This window comes from Elephas maximus, chromosome 19 (genome assembly GCF_024166365.1).
Source record: "Elephas maximus indicus isolate mEleMax1 chromosome 19, mEleMax1 primary haplotype, whole genome shotgun sequence".
In the NCBI taxonomy this organism is placed as follows: Eukaryota; Metazoa; Chordata; class Mammalia; order Proboscidea; family Elephantidae; genus Elephas; species Elephas maximus.
Genome location: NC_064837.1, coordinates 72855644 through 72872857, shown reverse-complemented (window position 1 = coordinate 72872857; position 17214 = coordinate 72855644).

Genomic DNA, 17214 nt, shown 5'->3' with positions numbered 1-17214 from the left:
CTGGACGTGCTGCCTCCACGGTCCACAGCCGGTGTCGCACTTGACACCAGGGCAGCGTGCGTCTTTGTGGTTGGGGCGTCGTGTGCATGGTACGGTTTTCGCAGCATCCCTCACGCTGTACCCTCATGTCAGTAGCATTCCCAAGTTTGACAACCAGAACTGACTTGGGACATTGCAAAGTGTCCCCCGGGGGGCAAATCGAAGGGGTGGGAACTCTGCCCCAGCAGTGCCCAGCGTGATGGGGCCGGGTTTTCAGAGCGTCTTTCTCACCAGGCACCCACCCCTTCCGGTCTCCCAGGGGCTCACATCTTGGGAGCGGCACAGACCAGAACACACACAGCCCCAGCCCCAACTGGGAATGGTGTCCTCTGGCTTGGGCACCTAATGCCAGAAGGGATCAGAGCTGGAAATGTGTCTGGGTGGGGGGCTTCTGATCTGTCTGGAAGGGTAACCAGGATGCACCAGCCAGAGGCAAGGAGCGGCAACGGACAGAAACTCTTCTGCCCCAGAGCAACCTTTCCGTGCCATGAGTCGGCTGGCATCCTCCTAGCTCCAGAAGCTCAGCTTCAAACGGTGGAGAAACTTGACCTTGTTTCTGCATTTCTGCTCTGGCCAAGATACATTTCAGGAGGAATTTCAAGTGACCTGAGGGGGAAGGGAGCGGCTTCCTGTGCCTCTTGGTTTGCATGGGGCACTGTTTTCATCTTGTTGGAGGGCTGGAGCCTCACTAATTGGGTGGTGAGTGTATGCGGAGCTGGGGCGAGGCAGGAAGGCTAGGACCAAGAAATAGCCAGCATAAACCCAAAAGACTTGGAAGCAGGAGCTCAGATACTTGTCCACTAATGTTCATAGCAGTATTAGTCACACTAGCAAAAGGTGGAAACAACTCAAGTGCCATCAACAGATAATGGATAAACGAAATGTGGTCTACCATACGGTGGAATGTTAATCAGCCATAAAGAGAAACGAAGTTCTGGTACATGCTTTGACATGGATAAACCTTGAAAATATTCTGCTGAGTGAGAACAGCCAGTCACAAAAGGACAAATATTGTACACAGAAGTTTATTTAGCGGTTGCCAGGAGCTTGGGGGAAGGGAGAGTGATTGCTTAGGGGCCCTAGTTTCTGCTTGGGGTGATGAAAAAGCCTTAGAAATAAATAGTGGTGATGGCAGCTGGACATGATGAATGTAATTAATGCCAGGGAATTATACACTTAAAAATGGTTAAAATGACAATTTTTTTTGTTTACTACAATAAAATTTTACAAAAGAAAAGAAAGCTGGCAAAGGTGAGTGGAACCTCAGGAGTGCTTGGGGCGAGGGGGATGAAGAACTAGAAGAGATGAGGTTACAGTTCAAGCATCCGCATAGAGCAACCCTGGAACTGGGCAGGTAAACATTCCCAGCCAAACGGAGCGAGGACCCTACCCTGGACATAACAGTGACCACCCGCTACACCCCCAGCCCAAGGCTGTATGAGGCACAAAGACTGGACTGGCCCCCTCTGCCCAACACATGCCGCTGTGGAGGACGAGCCAGCCCTCCCCTTCTCCCCCCCACATGGACGCAGGGACCAGGGTGCAGAAATGAGCACCCAAAACCACAACTCAGACCACAGGAACTACAACCACATTCTTCATGGGGCTTTCACCCAGGTCAGTGATGGCAGAAAGATAGTGAGCCCAGCCACACTGCCCAAAAACTAATTGTTTTCAGCTGCCATTGAGTTGGCTCCAACTGATGCCAGCCCCAAGCACAACAGAATGAAACACTGCCTGGTCCTGCACCATCCCCATCATCCGTTTCAGATGGAACGGAGGATGGATTAACTAGTAAGCAAGGTATGCTAGTGCTTAACTGTGCTTACTTAACAGATGTGGTGAAATCCACATGAAATTGTGCACTACAGATTAGTAAGTAAACACAATTAAGCCCATGTGTACCTTGCTTACTGTAAACCAGTGCATATCTTGCTAACTGGTTAATCTGGCCCCGGATCAGATCATTGTGATTGCCAGGCCTTCCTTCCAAGTACATCTTATCTGGAAGCTCCACTGAAGCCTGTTCAGCATCATAGCAATACCCAAGCCTCCACTGACAGGTGGAGTCACGAAGTGCATTGGCTGGAATCAAAGCTAGGCCTCCGGCATTGGAGGCAAGAATTCTACATGGAATCACCACTCCCCCATCCCTAAGGCTAGGATAACGTAATGGTGGACCTTATGCATCTGTCGATTCCCATAGGACTGTACCACACAAGAGAGAACCCCATGTAAACGTCATACTCCAGCTGGCAATAATGTATTGATACTGATTCATTAACTGCAGCCAACGTACCACACTAGTATAAGATCTTTTATAACCGGGGTAACGGTGGTGGGGGGTAAGGAAATATATGGAATCTCTGTACTCTCTGCTCTTTCTGTAAACCTAAAACCGCTCTAAAAAATAAAGTCTATTAATTAAAAGAAAAAAATCCAGGCTAGTCCTGCTTGCCTCCTGCTCTTGGAGGAACCTTTGGGGTTCTGGGAACTCGTCTCCTGTGCCCACCCTCAGGCTCCTGGAGGGTCTCTGCAGCAGGAATGTCCAGATTCTCTCCTCCTGACAGTTGAGCTGTTGGGTGGGGCCACCGGGCAGAACCAGCTCCACAGGGCTATCAGGGATCTTCAAGACATAGCCCCTGGGAGGTGCCCAGAAACGCTCCCTGCGCCCTGGACTCAGCAGGTCTGCTGACTCAGCTTGCCTGTCTGGCCCTGAAAAGCCACCTACAAATGAACCGTCTCCGCAAGTGGGATTCCTGATGCTGGGGGCAGAGCTCTTTAGGGCACCTTTGAGTTTGGGTTGGGGGCCGCGGGCTGGGGCAGTGCTGGCAGAACATGGTTATCAGAAGGCTTCCCCAACCACCTGTCCTCAGGGCCAGCTGGAATGAAGAAGGCACTGAGGGCTAACTATGACCAAAAGGAGTCCTGGATAGTCACGGAGTCAGGGTCCTCCCCAGCGACCCCTGGAAAGATGCACGATTCTGCACATAAAGGGCATTGGAGCAAGTCACTTCACAGGTGCTGGACCCATCACACCTAGTTCAACCAGGAAGGGGCTGGGCTTGTGGGTTTTTCGAAGGCCTGGGTGCCTTCTCACTTCCAGCAGATTCTTCCTCCAAACACTGGGGCACCTGCCAGGACTCAGCTGAGCTGCAGGATGTGCACAAACCCACTGGACCTGCCCTCTCACGCCCACTCCTGTGAACCATGGATGCCTGACTGTGGATACCTGATCATGGATGCCTGGCCATGGACATCTGACCATGGACACCTGACCATGGACACCTACTCTGTGGACACCCACTCTGTGGATGCCTGACCGTGGATGCCTGATCATAGACACCCTCTGTCATGGATTGAATTGTGTCCCCCCCCAAAATATGTGTCAACTTGGTTAGGCCATGATTCCCAGTATTGTGTGGTTGTCCTTCATTTTGTGATTGTAATTTTATGTTAAAGAAGATTAGGGTGGGATCTGTAACACCCTTTCTAAGGTCACAGCCCTGATCCAATATAAAGGGAGTTTCCCTGCGGTGTGACCTGCACCACCTTTTATCTTACAAGAGATAAAGGAAAGGGAAGTGAGCAGAGAGTTGGGGACTTCATACCACCAAGAAGGAAGCACTGGGAGCAGAGAGCATCCTTTGGACCTGGGGCTCCTGCGAGGAGAAGCTCCTAGTCTGGGGGAAGATTGACAAGAAAGACCTTCCTCCAGAGCCAACAGAGCCTTCCCCTGGAGCTGACACCCTGAATTTGGACTTCTAGCCTACTACTGTGAGAAAATTAATTTCTCATTGTTAAAGCCATCCACTTGTGGTATTTCTGTTACAGCAGCACTAGATGACTAAGATACTCACTCTATGGACACCTGACTACGGTCGCCCACTCTGTGAATGCCTGACCATGGATACCTGACCATGGACACTCATTTTGTGGATGCCTGACTGTAAACACCCACTCCATGGTTGCCTGACTATGGATACCTGACAGTGAACAGCTGTTTCATGGACACCTGACTGATGATACCTGACTGTGGAAACCTGACCATGAATGCCTGCCATGGACACCTGACCATGGACACTCTGTAAACACCTGATCGTGGATGCCTGTGGTCACCCACTCTGTGAATGCCTGACCATGGACACCTGACCACAGACACTCATTTTGTGGATGCCTGAGTATAAACACCCGCTCCGTGGATGGCTGACCATGAACACCCGCTCTGTGGACACCTGACCATGGATACCTGACAGTAGACTCTTGATCGTGGACCTCTGACCATGGACACTTACTCCATGGATGCCTGGTTCCTGGACGCCTGACTATGGACTCCTGACTGTGGACACTCACTCCGTGGATGCCAGCTTTGCAGATGCCTGCAGTGAGGGTCCTGGATCTCCCTGCTCTGGAAGCACAACAGCTGTTCAGCCTTACTGACCATTGGAGGCCAGGGACTCATGGTGGCACAGAATTGACTGCCGCCCACACAGCACCCCCCTGTGCACTATAGTCTGCACTGACACCGCTCACAGAAAATGAGGTGAGGACAGACAGGCCATTGTTTGCTTGGAGACACGCACTCACAGGGGACCAGGGGGCCACTCAAACCTGAACCCACCCTGTCCACCCCAAAGCATGGGGGTCCTGCAGCCCAACTATGGAATCAGTATCAACCTTCACTCCACATTCAACCATTCAGACCCCTCCTGGACAGCTCCTGTGGTAAGACAAGGGGCAGGGGGTACGAGGACATAGGTGGGAAAGGCCCTAAATGGTCCTTCTGCAGCAACCCCACGGGCAGGACCCATCAGGCAGGGAAGAGCCGAGCGGTCCCGTCATCGACCTGGACCGGCGGCTGCACCTGGCAACACTGCAGGAAAGTGGGTGTGCCAAGTGTTTCATTTTCTCCAGTCATTTTATTTTTTACAAGCTTGTAGGCAGGACCCCATTGGCCAGGAAGGGAACTCACGGGGCTAGGGTCTGTAGGATGGGAAGCCATTTCTCAGGTCGGGTGCAGGCAGGCTGTGAGGGGTGGCCATAAGGCTGTGTCACCTGGCTGTGGCCCTGAACTGGTCACACGCTGGCTGTGGGGTCAGGGTCTGAGCCTCAGTTGCGTGCACAGGGGGTCATTTCTTGATTCCGTGGGAGTTGTGGGGTTTTGTGGCATCGTCTTTACAAAGCATCATATCAAGGTGGTAGCTGAGGGGTGCTGGTTCTCTCCAGAGATGCTCATTCCGGGGCCCACCCTCTCAGACAAGGGTTTTCTGGTCTCTACGGCCCTCTCCACACAGCTGTGAGTTCTTTCAGCCACAAGCATGGCCTGGCCACAGAAAAAGCTTTCATTTATGCTCAGTGTAGAGGTTTCCGAACAGGCATCAGCGGTTACCTGGGTCTGCTCACGGAAGAATCAACTCCCTCCCATAGAAGCCAGGCGCTTCAAGAAAAACATTAAACATTTTTCCCAAACATGGCCAGGACATTTTCTCTTTTTACATTTGAAAAATACTTAGGAGCTTTGCCAGTCATGCCCTTTACTTTGCCCCGAACCTTTGGAAGCTGGACTCCTCATCGTTCACAGAAAATCACATGGACCCCGCCACTGAGGGCAGCATTCACACACGGGTCACACCACACATCCCTGGGCTCCCCCAGCCTCTCCAGCTGGTTTTTACCTGGCCGACTTGCCCTTCCAAGGTCATTTTTACTGACCTCCTCATAGGGACATAATTATTGTAATTGTGGTCAAATGATGTATCAAGGGCAAATGCTTATAATTTAATGTCTAGCAACTGTAATAAGCAACATGTAATTACAACATAAAACAACCACAACCCAGTCACCTGTAAAGTGTAATTCTTTACCCAACCCCTTCTTAACCTAATTCGCTGGCCTGCTGTCTGTCTGTGTGTCAGAGAAGAATGGGACCTAGACAGCCTGCTGAACACCACCCTGGCCCCCGTGCCCACATCTTTTAGGAAGGAAGGGAGGCCAATAAGGGCAGCCCTGGGCCAGGGCCAGGTGCTGTGCTGGACATAGACAAACTTGGTGTCACAACCCAATGCCTGCTGTCCACCCTTGTCCTCACAACCCTCCTTTTCCGGAAAACAACATGTCTGCTCTGCTCAGGCTTTCTCCTGTCCTCCCTGCCCAGCCCACAGGGTGCCTCTCCTGGGAAGCCCCCAGGGTCTCTCTGGCACCTCCATGGCAGTGTAGACATGTGGCCCTTGCATTTTTGCCATTTCTGTGCATAGACGCTTCTGGAGCTGGGCTGGGATGGTTCCCAGGCTCCCGGGGGGGAGTCTGGGGATGGGGGGGTGGGGGGAAACCGGGTCCTGGCCAACTGGGCAGCCAGCTGGGCTCCCCGCTCAGGCCATGCCCAGGGCCCCCCAGCAGGTAATGGACAAGGGGACCAGTCGACTGTGGTCCCCACTCGGCTGCCTCAGGTGAACCCGCACTTCTTCCTTCTCTGCTGCCACCCCTGAAAAAATCTATGACATTTCTCTCCTTCAGGGAAAATTTTCACTCTGTCGTTTATCTCTTATCTGTCCCAGTGGGTTTCTGCCTTGCATACAGATTCCTTCGACCCTCCTCTGCCAAAAGCATTTGATCTGTTTACTAAAAACAGTTTGCTGAGTGCCAGCTGCCATCTGGGCCTGGCTCCTCACTGAGGACGCTGCGGCCAACCAGCCAGGCCAGGCCTGTCCTTCTGAGTCCTGGCTCCCACAAGGAGACAGATATTAAACACCTCATTACCGCCTTGTAAGTGTAACTAGTGCTACACAGCAGAAGTGCCCTGAATGAATAAAGACAGCAGGAGCATGTGGGGGGCAGCAGGCAGGTGTGGGGGCTCACTCTGAGGCCTGACTGCACTCAGGCCCATGGGGCCTACAGTCACCACATACCGAAACACCGCGAAGGTGAAGGTGTCAACACCAGAGCCCCCATTAAAGAAGAGGGAGACCTCTGACACAGCAATGACCTTTTATTTCCCCCAGTGTTATCCTCTGAAGAACGTAAGCCTACATAAAGATCTCTCCTAAACAAGGTATATGAGCGGTGCAATCAGCCTAGCAGTCTGGCATGGAGAAAATACACCTCAATATGAGGACTTTCTCCATTGTACCAACAGTATCCTATGTAAGGGTCTCACCAGCCGCCACATGGACTGGGCCACCCGGAGCATGTCCACCAACGGAGGGTGGCTAGACCCCATTCGAATCCCCTAAACAAAAAAAAAACCCACTGGAATAAAGCCCCCAAATCTGGTCCCCGTCCCTCACCTGGTTCCCATCCCTCACTAGTGCCCCGTCCTGTTCTTGCCTCATTCCCATCCCTCACCTGCTCCCCATTCTGTCCTCACCTGGTGCCCATTCTGTCCTCACCTGGTCCCCATTCTGTCCTCACCTGGTCCCCATTCCTCATCTGGTCCCCATCCCTCACCTGGTCCGTATCCCTCTTCTGGTCCCCATCCCTCACCTGGTCCGTATCCCTCTTCTGGTCCCCATCCTCAACTAGTCCGTGACCTGGTCCCTGTCCTCACTAGGTCCCTGACTTCACTTGGTTCCTGAACTCACCTGGCGCCCCCCCTCACCTGGTCTCCATCCCTCACCTAGTGCCCTCCTCACCCATCCTGGTCCCTGGAGATCCTCCCTCTGGACCCCACTGGGCTGGCCCTTGGTGTGCCCCAGTATGATCCAGATGCTGGGTGCCCTTCTGCTCCGAGAGTGCTGGGGTGGGAAGCTGGGAAGGGGTGGAGGGTGGATAGACAAGGTCACAGCTGGAGGAGCCTCACTCCTCTGCAAATTCAGGGTTTGGCTTCCGTCCATGGGGTGTGTCAGAGACTCGGCTAGACAGGTGGATGGGCAGGCAGCTATAAAACACACCACGAGGGGCCTATGGGCTTCCTTGAGGACATCGGCCTGGGGCTGCATCCCCACCCTCCTAATTAGCCTGGGCTGTCCCACTCAGCACTGGAGAGAACCTGGGGGCTAGAGCTGCCCCCTCGCAGAGTGACTGTGGGTCCAGGGGGCGTAGTCAACCCTAGGAGGGTGTGTTCTTGGAGGGCTTCTTGGAAGACACGACATAGGCCTGTTCCCGGGCACAAGGGCACTTCCTGGGGAGGGAGCTGTGGTGCAGAGGCTGAGTGTGCCACCCACAGGCTCTGCGCAGCCGGAGGTGGGGGGGTGGGGGGGTGGAGGGGTAGGGAAGTGAAGCACAGGCAAGGAGGGAAGGGCAGCATGCAGGAGCTCAGAGGTCATGTGGCCGCTGCCAGACTCAGCAGGAACTTTGGAGCTGATGCAAAGTTAAGTGAAAAATAAAAGGACACGCCTTTATATACCACATGAGGTCAAGGTCATAAGAACACCAACCAGGAGGATGAACACCAGGAATCCACCGGATGGTGGGATTATGTCTGACTTTTTAAAATACTACCTCTCCCCCCGTCCAAAAAAAATTGATTTTCAGTGATTAGGTGTTGCTTTTCTGGTAAGGAAAACAAATTGTTAGGAAAGGAAGGAAGGAGGGAGAGGGCGGGGGAGGAGGTTTCTGGATTCCAGGGGACACAGCGCACCTGTAGCCACACACAGCTACAGCTTTGGGGACCGAGCCAGGGACGGCCAGGTCGAGGGCTGGCAGTACAGGCGGAGGGTCGGGGTGGTGGGGAAGCCAGGGATGCACTCAACTTTGGGCGATGCAGGATGGTTTGGGAGTGTCCACCACAACCTTGGGCAGATGATGAGTGTGTTGATCAGGGACAATGGTCTTTGCCTGATCACAAAGAAAGCACAGGGCCAGGGTGTACCTGGTGGGGAGTGGGGCAGGGGACTGCTCTCCTTTGTGGTCTGAGCACAGACCTTTGCCTCACTCGGGTCCTCTCCACCGTCTAGTGCTGATCCTGTCAACCACAGGACCTGCTACCTCTTCCGTCCCTGGCTGGCATCTGCTTCACCCTCCAGGAACCACTTTCTTTGCTGTGGAGGACCGGCAGGCTTGCAGGGTCCTGGTCGTGTAGCTCATACTGCAGGCTGAGAGAAGAAGAGGACTTCCCTCCTCCTCAGGCCCTGGCCCAGGGTTTGTGTGTTTCCCCAGGAAGCCCTCTGTGTCACTCACGTGTGTGTTTGTGTGTGTATGTGTCTGTGCATGTCTGTGTGTCTGTCTCTGTGTGTGTCTATGCATGTCTGTGTGTGTGTGTGTGCATGTGTGTCTGTGCATGTCTGTGTGTCTGTATTTGTGTCTCTGTGCATGTCTGTGTGTCTGTCTCTGTGTGTGTCTGTGCATGTCTGTGTGTCTCTGGGTGTGTATGTGAACATGAAGAGTTGCATGCACAGATTTGGTGAATTAAGTGAGAGGCATCCGCAGCTGGCTCCATCTCACCTTTTATCCCCAGCAGAGCCCTTGAGTGCTGGGGGGCAGCTGCAGAGCTGTGCCCGTGGGTTAGGAGCTGGACTTAACGCCCAGTTTTGGAACAACGAGCCTCAGGGTGTGTGGCCAGGGTGTGATGTTGCTTTTTGTGGTCTGGTGCTGCCTGGCAGAGGCGCCAGCCAGGGGCTCGGAGGAGGAAGGAGGGCACTGCTGTCCACAGGAAGCCCTTTTGTTAGGTCTTTGAGATGCTGTCTGCTCTCACTGCTTTCAAGTTCGCATGAGTGCTGCCAGGCGGGAGCTGCCATCTCCCTGGTGACCAGCATCTGAATGTCCCCAGGGCCCTTCCCAGTGACCTCCAGTCTGCCCACACCGAGGCCTTCCTGGCCTTCCTGAGGGGTCCCTGTGCCCCAGACCCTACAGTCCCTGGCAGGGATGTGTGGTCACACCCCCAGGTGGAGACTCACCCAAGTCCTCCCACACCCTCTCGTGATCCCCACAACCACTACTTCCCCAAGGGGGCTGTGGCAGTGTAACCCCACTCCTCCTGGTGGGGGTACCCTGGGAGGCCTATGGCAAGACCTGCCCTCAGGGTGATGATCAGGGCAGTGCTGGCTGGCCGGGCTGCACAGGAGCCACGCTGTCCTTGCTGGGCTCTGCCTCCCCATCCTCTGAAGACTTCCAACCAGGCAGAAAGTGCCCCTGCCTCCCCTGAGCTTCCCAAGGCCAAGTCTTGGCTGCTTCACTCCCAGCGAACCCCCGATGCACATGCATGTAGTAGGTATCCAGCAACATCTGGAACTAAGGAGGATTGAATCCGAGCAGAATCTCACCCAAAAGCCCCACAGCTGGAGCCTCGGAGGGCCATGTTTTCCTGGATGCTGCACCATCTCCATGAGGACATAGACCTGGCCAGGCCCTTGGGGGATGATGCATAGGGGGCGGTACATGGGGGACGGTGCAGAAGAGAGAGGGAAGGGTCCAGTGGACAGCAGGAGCTTGGAGTGTGGGCCAGGAGGGTTCAGGCAGGCAGACAGGAGGGTGGATAACCCTATGTTGCAGCAGATCCATGAGGGTTTTGCAGGAAGGAGACCAGCTGTGCCACATGCCTTGTCCAGGCCCTCCGGAGGGACAGCCAGGCCAGCTGCATTCTGGCCCGAGCAAGGCGTCAGGGGGCCAGGGCCCCATCCAGTGCTCCAGCCGGGAGTTCGCCCTGTAGCTGGAGCCAAGCAGTGTGTGATCAGCGATGTGACCCCCTGTGCCCACCGCCCTCCAGGGGAAACAGGGACCAGCTTGGAGGGTAGGAGCTGCTGTCAGTAGCCCTTGTTCATGCTCTCTGTTGTTTTTTCCATTCTCCCTACTTCTCTGACCATTTCCTGATAATCACAATTGTCAGTAAACTGCGAGAGCACCTTCCTGCTGGGGAAGGTGGAATTGGGAAGGGCTGCTGGCCCTCCAGCAGAGTGCCCGTTACCCTGGGGGCCCGTAGTTCGGGCGTTCTTGAGAGGCGAGACCCTCTTGGAACACTTTCCCTTCGTTTAACCTAGTGGGTTTCCTGTGCATCCAAAAATGTCCAAGCAGGAAGCCCTAAACCTCAAACAACAAAAATAAACCGGAGTGCCTTTTGCCTTCTCGGCCACAGAGCGTTGCCTACCGCCCAACTGCCCAGGTCCTGGGTGGCCATTTCTTGTCATTTTAACTCTGACCTGAATGACACAGCCTAACCCCTGTTCCCAAAGGTATCACGGCTTCTCCAGCCTCTGTCCTGCCTCACTACAGAAAGGGCTTCAGTGGATGCATTGTCCCCTTGCAGGGCAACAAGATACAACAAAACTTAAAACTAGTGGAATCAGGAAAACAAGGGTAGGCAGTGGGATTGGTCAGCATGTGGCAAGGCAGGGGCTTTCAAGCAACCCCAGCACCCCAGCCACTAACCTGGGGCTGAGCTCTGGGGCCAGCGTGCGTTGCTCTCAGGGCCCATGAGATGAAAAATAGACTTGTTATGGGAGAAGAGCCAGGGCTCCTGGGACCCCACCCATCATCCTCCTGGTGGGACCTGTCCTCCCTCACTCTCAAATCCTTCCCTCTGGGCATGTTCACCGCTCAAGAAAGCGGACCTTACTTGGTTCATTTTGCAGGAGGGAAAGCAGAGGCAAAGAGAGGCTAAGTTGGGAAGATCTGTGGGCTGTGCCGAATGGGCTGGGATCTGACCCCACTGCAGTCCGCCTGGGGAGTCCAGGCTCTCCAAGGGGCCCTGGACTCTCACAACCAGCGGGTGAGGAGCAAATGCAGCTGCCCGGGGAGGAAGTGGAGTGGCCCCGCTAAGCGGATACCAGGTACTGTCAGGACATCTCTTGATGGGAGGGCCAGGGGGGTTTTCCTAGGGCAATCAGAGCCGAGGGCTGGGCTGACCCGGAAGGGCAGGTGGGACTCATACAGCTCCCAGACCACTTTGGGGCCACCAGCTCCTCTCTCAGCTCCAGTGGGAGTAAAGGGGTCCCCAGCCAAAGAGGGGAGGTCACATACACAGGAGCCCTCACTAGTTTGTGGGTCTCAGCCCTGGATAGACCCTGTGCAGTCTCCTTCAGGCAACCCTCTGCAAATTGCCAAGACTTACCAGCCCGGCCTCGGGTGCTACACACTGTTAACATGCTTGGCCGCTAGCTGGAAGGTTGGAAGTTCTAGTCCACCCAGAGGCACCACGAAAGAAAGGCCTGGTGATCTACTTCTGAAAAATCAGCCACTGAAAACCCTAAGGAGCACAGTTCTGTTCTGACACACAGGGTCGCCACGAGCCGGGGTGGAATCCACAGCAACTGGCCCCGGCCTGTCCCCCCAGACCTGCAGCCGGGTCGCCCCACGTCCCCAGGTGCCAGCGCGGAGTCATCACCAAACGTCCCCAGGTGCCAGCGCGGAGTCATCACCAAACGTCCCCAGGTGCCAGCGCGGAGTCATCACCAAACGTCCCCAGGTGCCAGCGCGGAGTCATCACCAAACGTCCCCAGGTGCCAGCGCGGAGTCATCACCAAACGTCCCCAGGTGCCAGCGCGGAGTCATCACCAAACGTCCCCAGGTGCCAGCGCGGAGTCATCACCAATGCTTCAAGTGCTTTTTATTGGTCTCTGCACATTTCTACGTCTTCTGGGGAGAAAATGCTGTTTTTTTCCAGTTAATCTGTGGCGAGTAGGCCTAGAACCAAGCAGCTCTCCGGTGGGCTGGTGGCGAGCTTGCGATTTGCTGAGCGTCTGGGCAGAACAGAAACCTTTCGACTGTGACGCACTGGCAAGAGCCACAGCATTTAACAACAAACATGTCTTTCTTCTGAAGTTCCCTCATATCCCAGCGTCACTGGTTATGATTCTTATTCTTGTGTATCATTAGCTTGCTAAGCACAGCAGGAACACTTAACAAGCTTGATGGTGAATGTTAAAAAGGCCGCATTTGTCCTCAAAAGATGTGTTCTAAAATATTCTTGTATTTGAGAGTTTCTTTACAAAAATTAAAGTTGTTCCTATTTGCTTAGGGTTCCATCCATTTTAATAGAGTTTTAAACTTTAAAATACTTAAAGCAGCAGAGCCAAACTCCCTTAAAGAGAGACAGCTGAGGAACTCCCCCACTCAGGAACAGAGAGCCTATAGCTGTCCTTGCTTTGTGTGAATGCAACTGCAGACGGCAGGGATCTGGGGAAGAGAGGTCGTGCTCCAGGGGGAAACTGCAGCTTTCATGTCATTTGTCCAGAGGTTGCAATCTCAAATGCCCATGGGGGCTGGGTAGGGAGTAACAGCTGGCACTGTGTTCACTCAGCCCCCACCAAGGGGCCCCAGAACGGGAGAGCATGGGCCCAGACTTACCCTAGCAAAAAAACACAGACTCATTTCCGTGGAGTCAGTTCCAACTCATGGTGACACCATATGTTACAGGGTAGAACTGATTTATAGGATTTTTTTGGCTGTAATCTTTACGGAAGCAGATCGCCAGGCCTGTCCTCTGCAGCAACACTGGGCATGTTCAAACCACTAGCCTTTGGGTTAGTAGTCAAGTACAAACTGTTTGTACCACCCAGAGACCTCAGACTTACCCTAAAAACACTGACCCATTGCCATTGAGTCAATCCTGACTCACAGCGACCCTACAGGACAGAGTAGAGCTGCCCTATAGACTTTCTAAGAATGTAATCTTAGGGAAACATGTTGTCACATCTTTATCCTGATGAGCGGCTGGTGGGTTCGAACTGCTGACCTTCTGGTTAGCAGCCAAGTGCTTAACCACTGCGCCACCAGGGCTCATTGCAGACTTACCCTAGAAGCCAGACATTCAAATACTTATGTCAAATTTTCTGACCTTTACTATTATTCAGTGATAAAAAGAAATGAGCTATCAAGGCTCGTAAGGGCATGGAGAAACCTTAAATGCATACTGTTAAGTAAAAGAAGTCAGATTGAAAAAGCTTCACACTGTATGATTCCAACAAGGCAACTACATGATTATAGAAAAGGTGTAGCTTCAGTGAAAAAATCAGTGGTTGCCCAGGGTTCAGGGGTTCAGAGGGGAGAGATGAATAGGCGGAGCACAGGGCATATCCAGGGCACAGAAATTACTTTGTATGGTACTGTAATGGTGGACATTTGACATTATGCATTTGCCAAAACCCAAAGGATTGTACTACACAGAGCCCTGATGTGAACTACGGACTTTAGTTAATAATAAAGTATCAACATTGGTTCATCATTGTAACAGACAGACCACAGAAACCCAAGATGTTATCATGGCGAAAACTGTGTGCAGGCAGAGGGGAATTTGAGAACTGTCTGTACTTTCTGCACAGGTTTTCTGTGAACCTAAATCTGCTTTACAAAATAAAAAAAAAAAAGGTCTATTAAAAAACAATAACAAAGCTGGGTGTGGCTGGGGGGGGGCACTGGTTTGCAGCCCCTCCCAGGGATCATGAAACTGGGTATGGCAAATTCTGGGAGAGTTTGAATTACCTGACATCCCTGTCCAAACTGATCAAAATAACCAGATAATCCAAATCAGCATTTTATTTTTGACAGTACGGATCTGGTATTTAGCAATTTTTATACCTGCAACGTGAAGGTGAGTTACAAAGCATTTTGAAAAGTTTCAGTTATTTTGGTTGTATTATTAAGTCTCTAACTAGACAACGTATTGTTATTTGCTGTTGAGTCACTCCCCCACCCATAGCGACCCCATATACAACAGAACAAAATGCTGCCCAGTCCCGCGCCATCCCCATGGTCGGTTGTGGATCAGAACGTTGTGATCCAGGTGGTTTTCATTGGCTGATTTTCAGAAGTAGATTGCCAAGCCTTTCTCCCTAGTCTGTCTTTGTCTGGAAGCTCCGCCAAAACCTGTTCCGCATCCCAGCAACACACAAGCTTCACTGACAGATGGTGGTGGCTGAGCGTGAGAATGGTGCAGGACCGGGCAGCATTTTGTTCTGTTGTGCGTGGGACCATCATGACTCTGAGCTGACTTGACGGTAGCTAATAACAGTGACCACATTTTTATGAGGGGAAGGCAGTGAAGAGCAAATTTCTGGCAGCAGGAGATGCCCAGGAAGCAAGACATGAGCAGCCAAGCCCAATTCTAGATCTCATTGATGTGGAGATGCCAGAAACCATCTGTTACCTCTTAACATTTTCTCCTGCTCTGCAGTCTACAGTGTATTTGAGAAGCCACAATGCTACTTTTTACTGAGCTGTTTAAAATGAAACTATCATATATTCCACTCCCTGGAAACTGTAGATCCTTGAAAACAACTCCTCGGCTTGCTCTTGTCAGACTGTAAATAAGGATACATCTTCATTTGTCTGACCCAAGTATTTCAACAACAAATTTTGCAAACATTGACGAAAATTTTAGGAACAATCTCACTTGAAATGATGATTAAAAGATTTAAAACCGAAGTTTGCCCTTTATGTTATATTGGAATACTATGTAACATGTAGAATTATTTCCATTTAGTCTCAGTTTCAGACAGTACAGTTGTCTCCCCTTATCCACGGTTTAGCTTTCTGTGGTTTCAGGCATCCACTGGGGGTCTTGGAACGTATCCCCCACAGATAAAGGAAGACTACTGTAAAGGATTTGCCATGGAAGTGGTAGTTACTGGCCTGCCTATTAAACAGATTAGCTTGGACAGATCCGGGGGGTGGTGGGGGGGAGTGGGTAACAGCAGACAATGCCCATTGAACATTTACTCTGAACTGGCATAAGTATAATTACTTTTGTGAGCAGTAACTCCATGAGTCCACACAACCATCCTGGTAGACAGCCTCTACTAACAGCCCTGTTTCACTAACAGGCACAGAACTTTCGGAAGGTCACTTGGCCAGGAAATGCCCTATCGAACAGCCTCCAGACAAGGGCTCTAATATCATGTTGTGCCTCCCTAAGCACAATATAGTATAGACTGTACACGTGGACCTCACCGGATGGAATACACAGAAATCAAATTGACTACATCTGTGGAAAGAGACAACGGAAAAGCTCAATATCGCCAGTCAGAACATAGCCAGGGGCTGACTGAGGAATAGGCCATCAACTGCTCCTATGCAAGTTCAAGTGGAAACTAAAGAAAATTAGAACAAGTCCACAAAAGCCAAAGCACAACCTTGAATATATCCCATCTGAATTTACAGACCATCTCAAGAATAGATTTGAGACTGACTTGGTTTGTAAACTTTCACTTAAAGCACAATAAAAAGAAATAGATTTGACACATTGAACACTAATGACTGGAGACCAGACGCGTTGTGGAATGACATCAAGGACATCATACATAAAGAAAGCAAGAGGTCATTGGAAAGACAGGAAAGAAAGGAAAGACCAAAATGGATGTCAGAAAAGATTCTGAAACATGCTTTTGAAAATTGAGTAGCTAAAGCAAAAGGAAGAAATGATGAAGTAAAAGAGCTGAACAGAAGATTTCAAAAAGCAGCTCAAGAAGACAAAGTAAAGTATTATAATGAAATGTGCAGACCTTAAGTTAGAAAACCACAAGAGAAGAACACGCCCAGGATTTCTTGAGTTGAAAGAACTGAAGAAAAAACTCAAGCTTCAGGTTGCAATATTGAAGGATTCTATGGGGAAAAAATTGAATGATGCAGGAAGCCTCAAAAGAAGATGAAAGCAATACACAGTCACTGCACCAAAAAGAATTGGTCAATGTTCAATCATTTCAGGAGGTAGCATATGTTCAAGAACTGATGGTACTGAAGGAAGAAGTCCAAGCTGCACGGAAGACACTGGCAGAAAAACAAAGCTCCAGGAATTGACGAAATACCAATCGAGGTGTTTCAACAAACAGATGTAGCACTGGAAGTGCTCACTCATCTATGCCAACAAATTTGGAAGACAGCTACCTGGCCAACCGACTAGAAGAGATCCATATTTACACCTATTCCAAAGAAAGGTGATCTAACAGAATTATCAAACAATATCATAATATCGCACACAAGTAAAATTCTGCTGAAGATAATTCAAAAGCAGCCACAGTAGTACATTAGTAGGGAACTGCAAGAAATTCAAGTCAGACTCAGAAGAGAATGTGGAACAAGGGATATCATTGCTGACGTCAGATGGGTCTTGGCTGAAAGCAGAGCATACCAAAGATGTCTACCTGTGTTTTAGTGACTACGCAAAGGCATTTGACTGCATAAAAATAGATCATAATAAATTATGGACAACATTGCGAAGAATGGGAATTCCAGAACACTTAATTGTGCTCATGAGGAACCTGCACATAGATCAAGAGGCAGTTGTTTGGACAGAACAAGGGGATACTGATT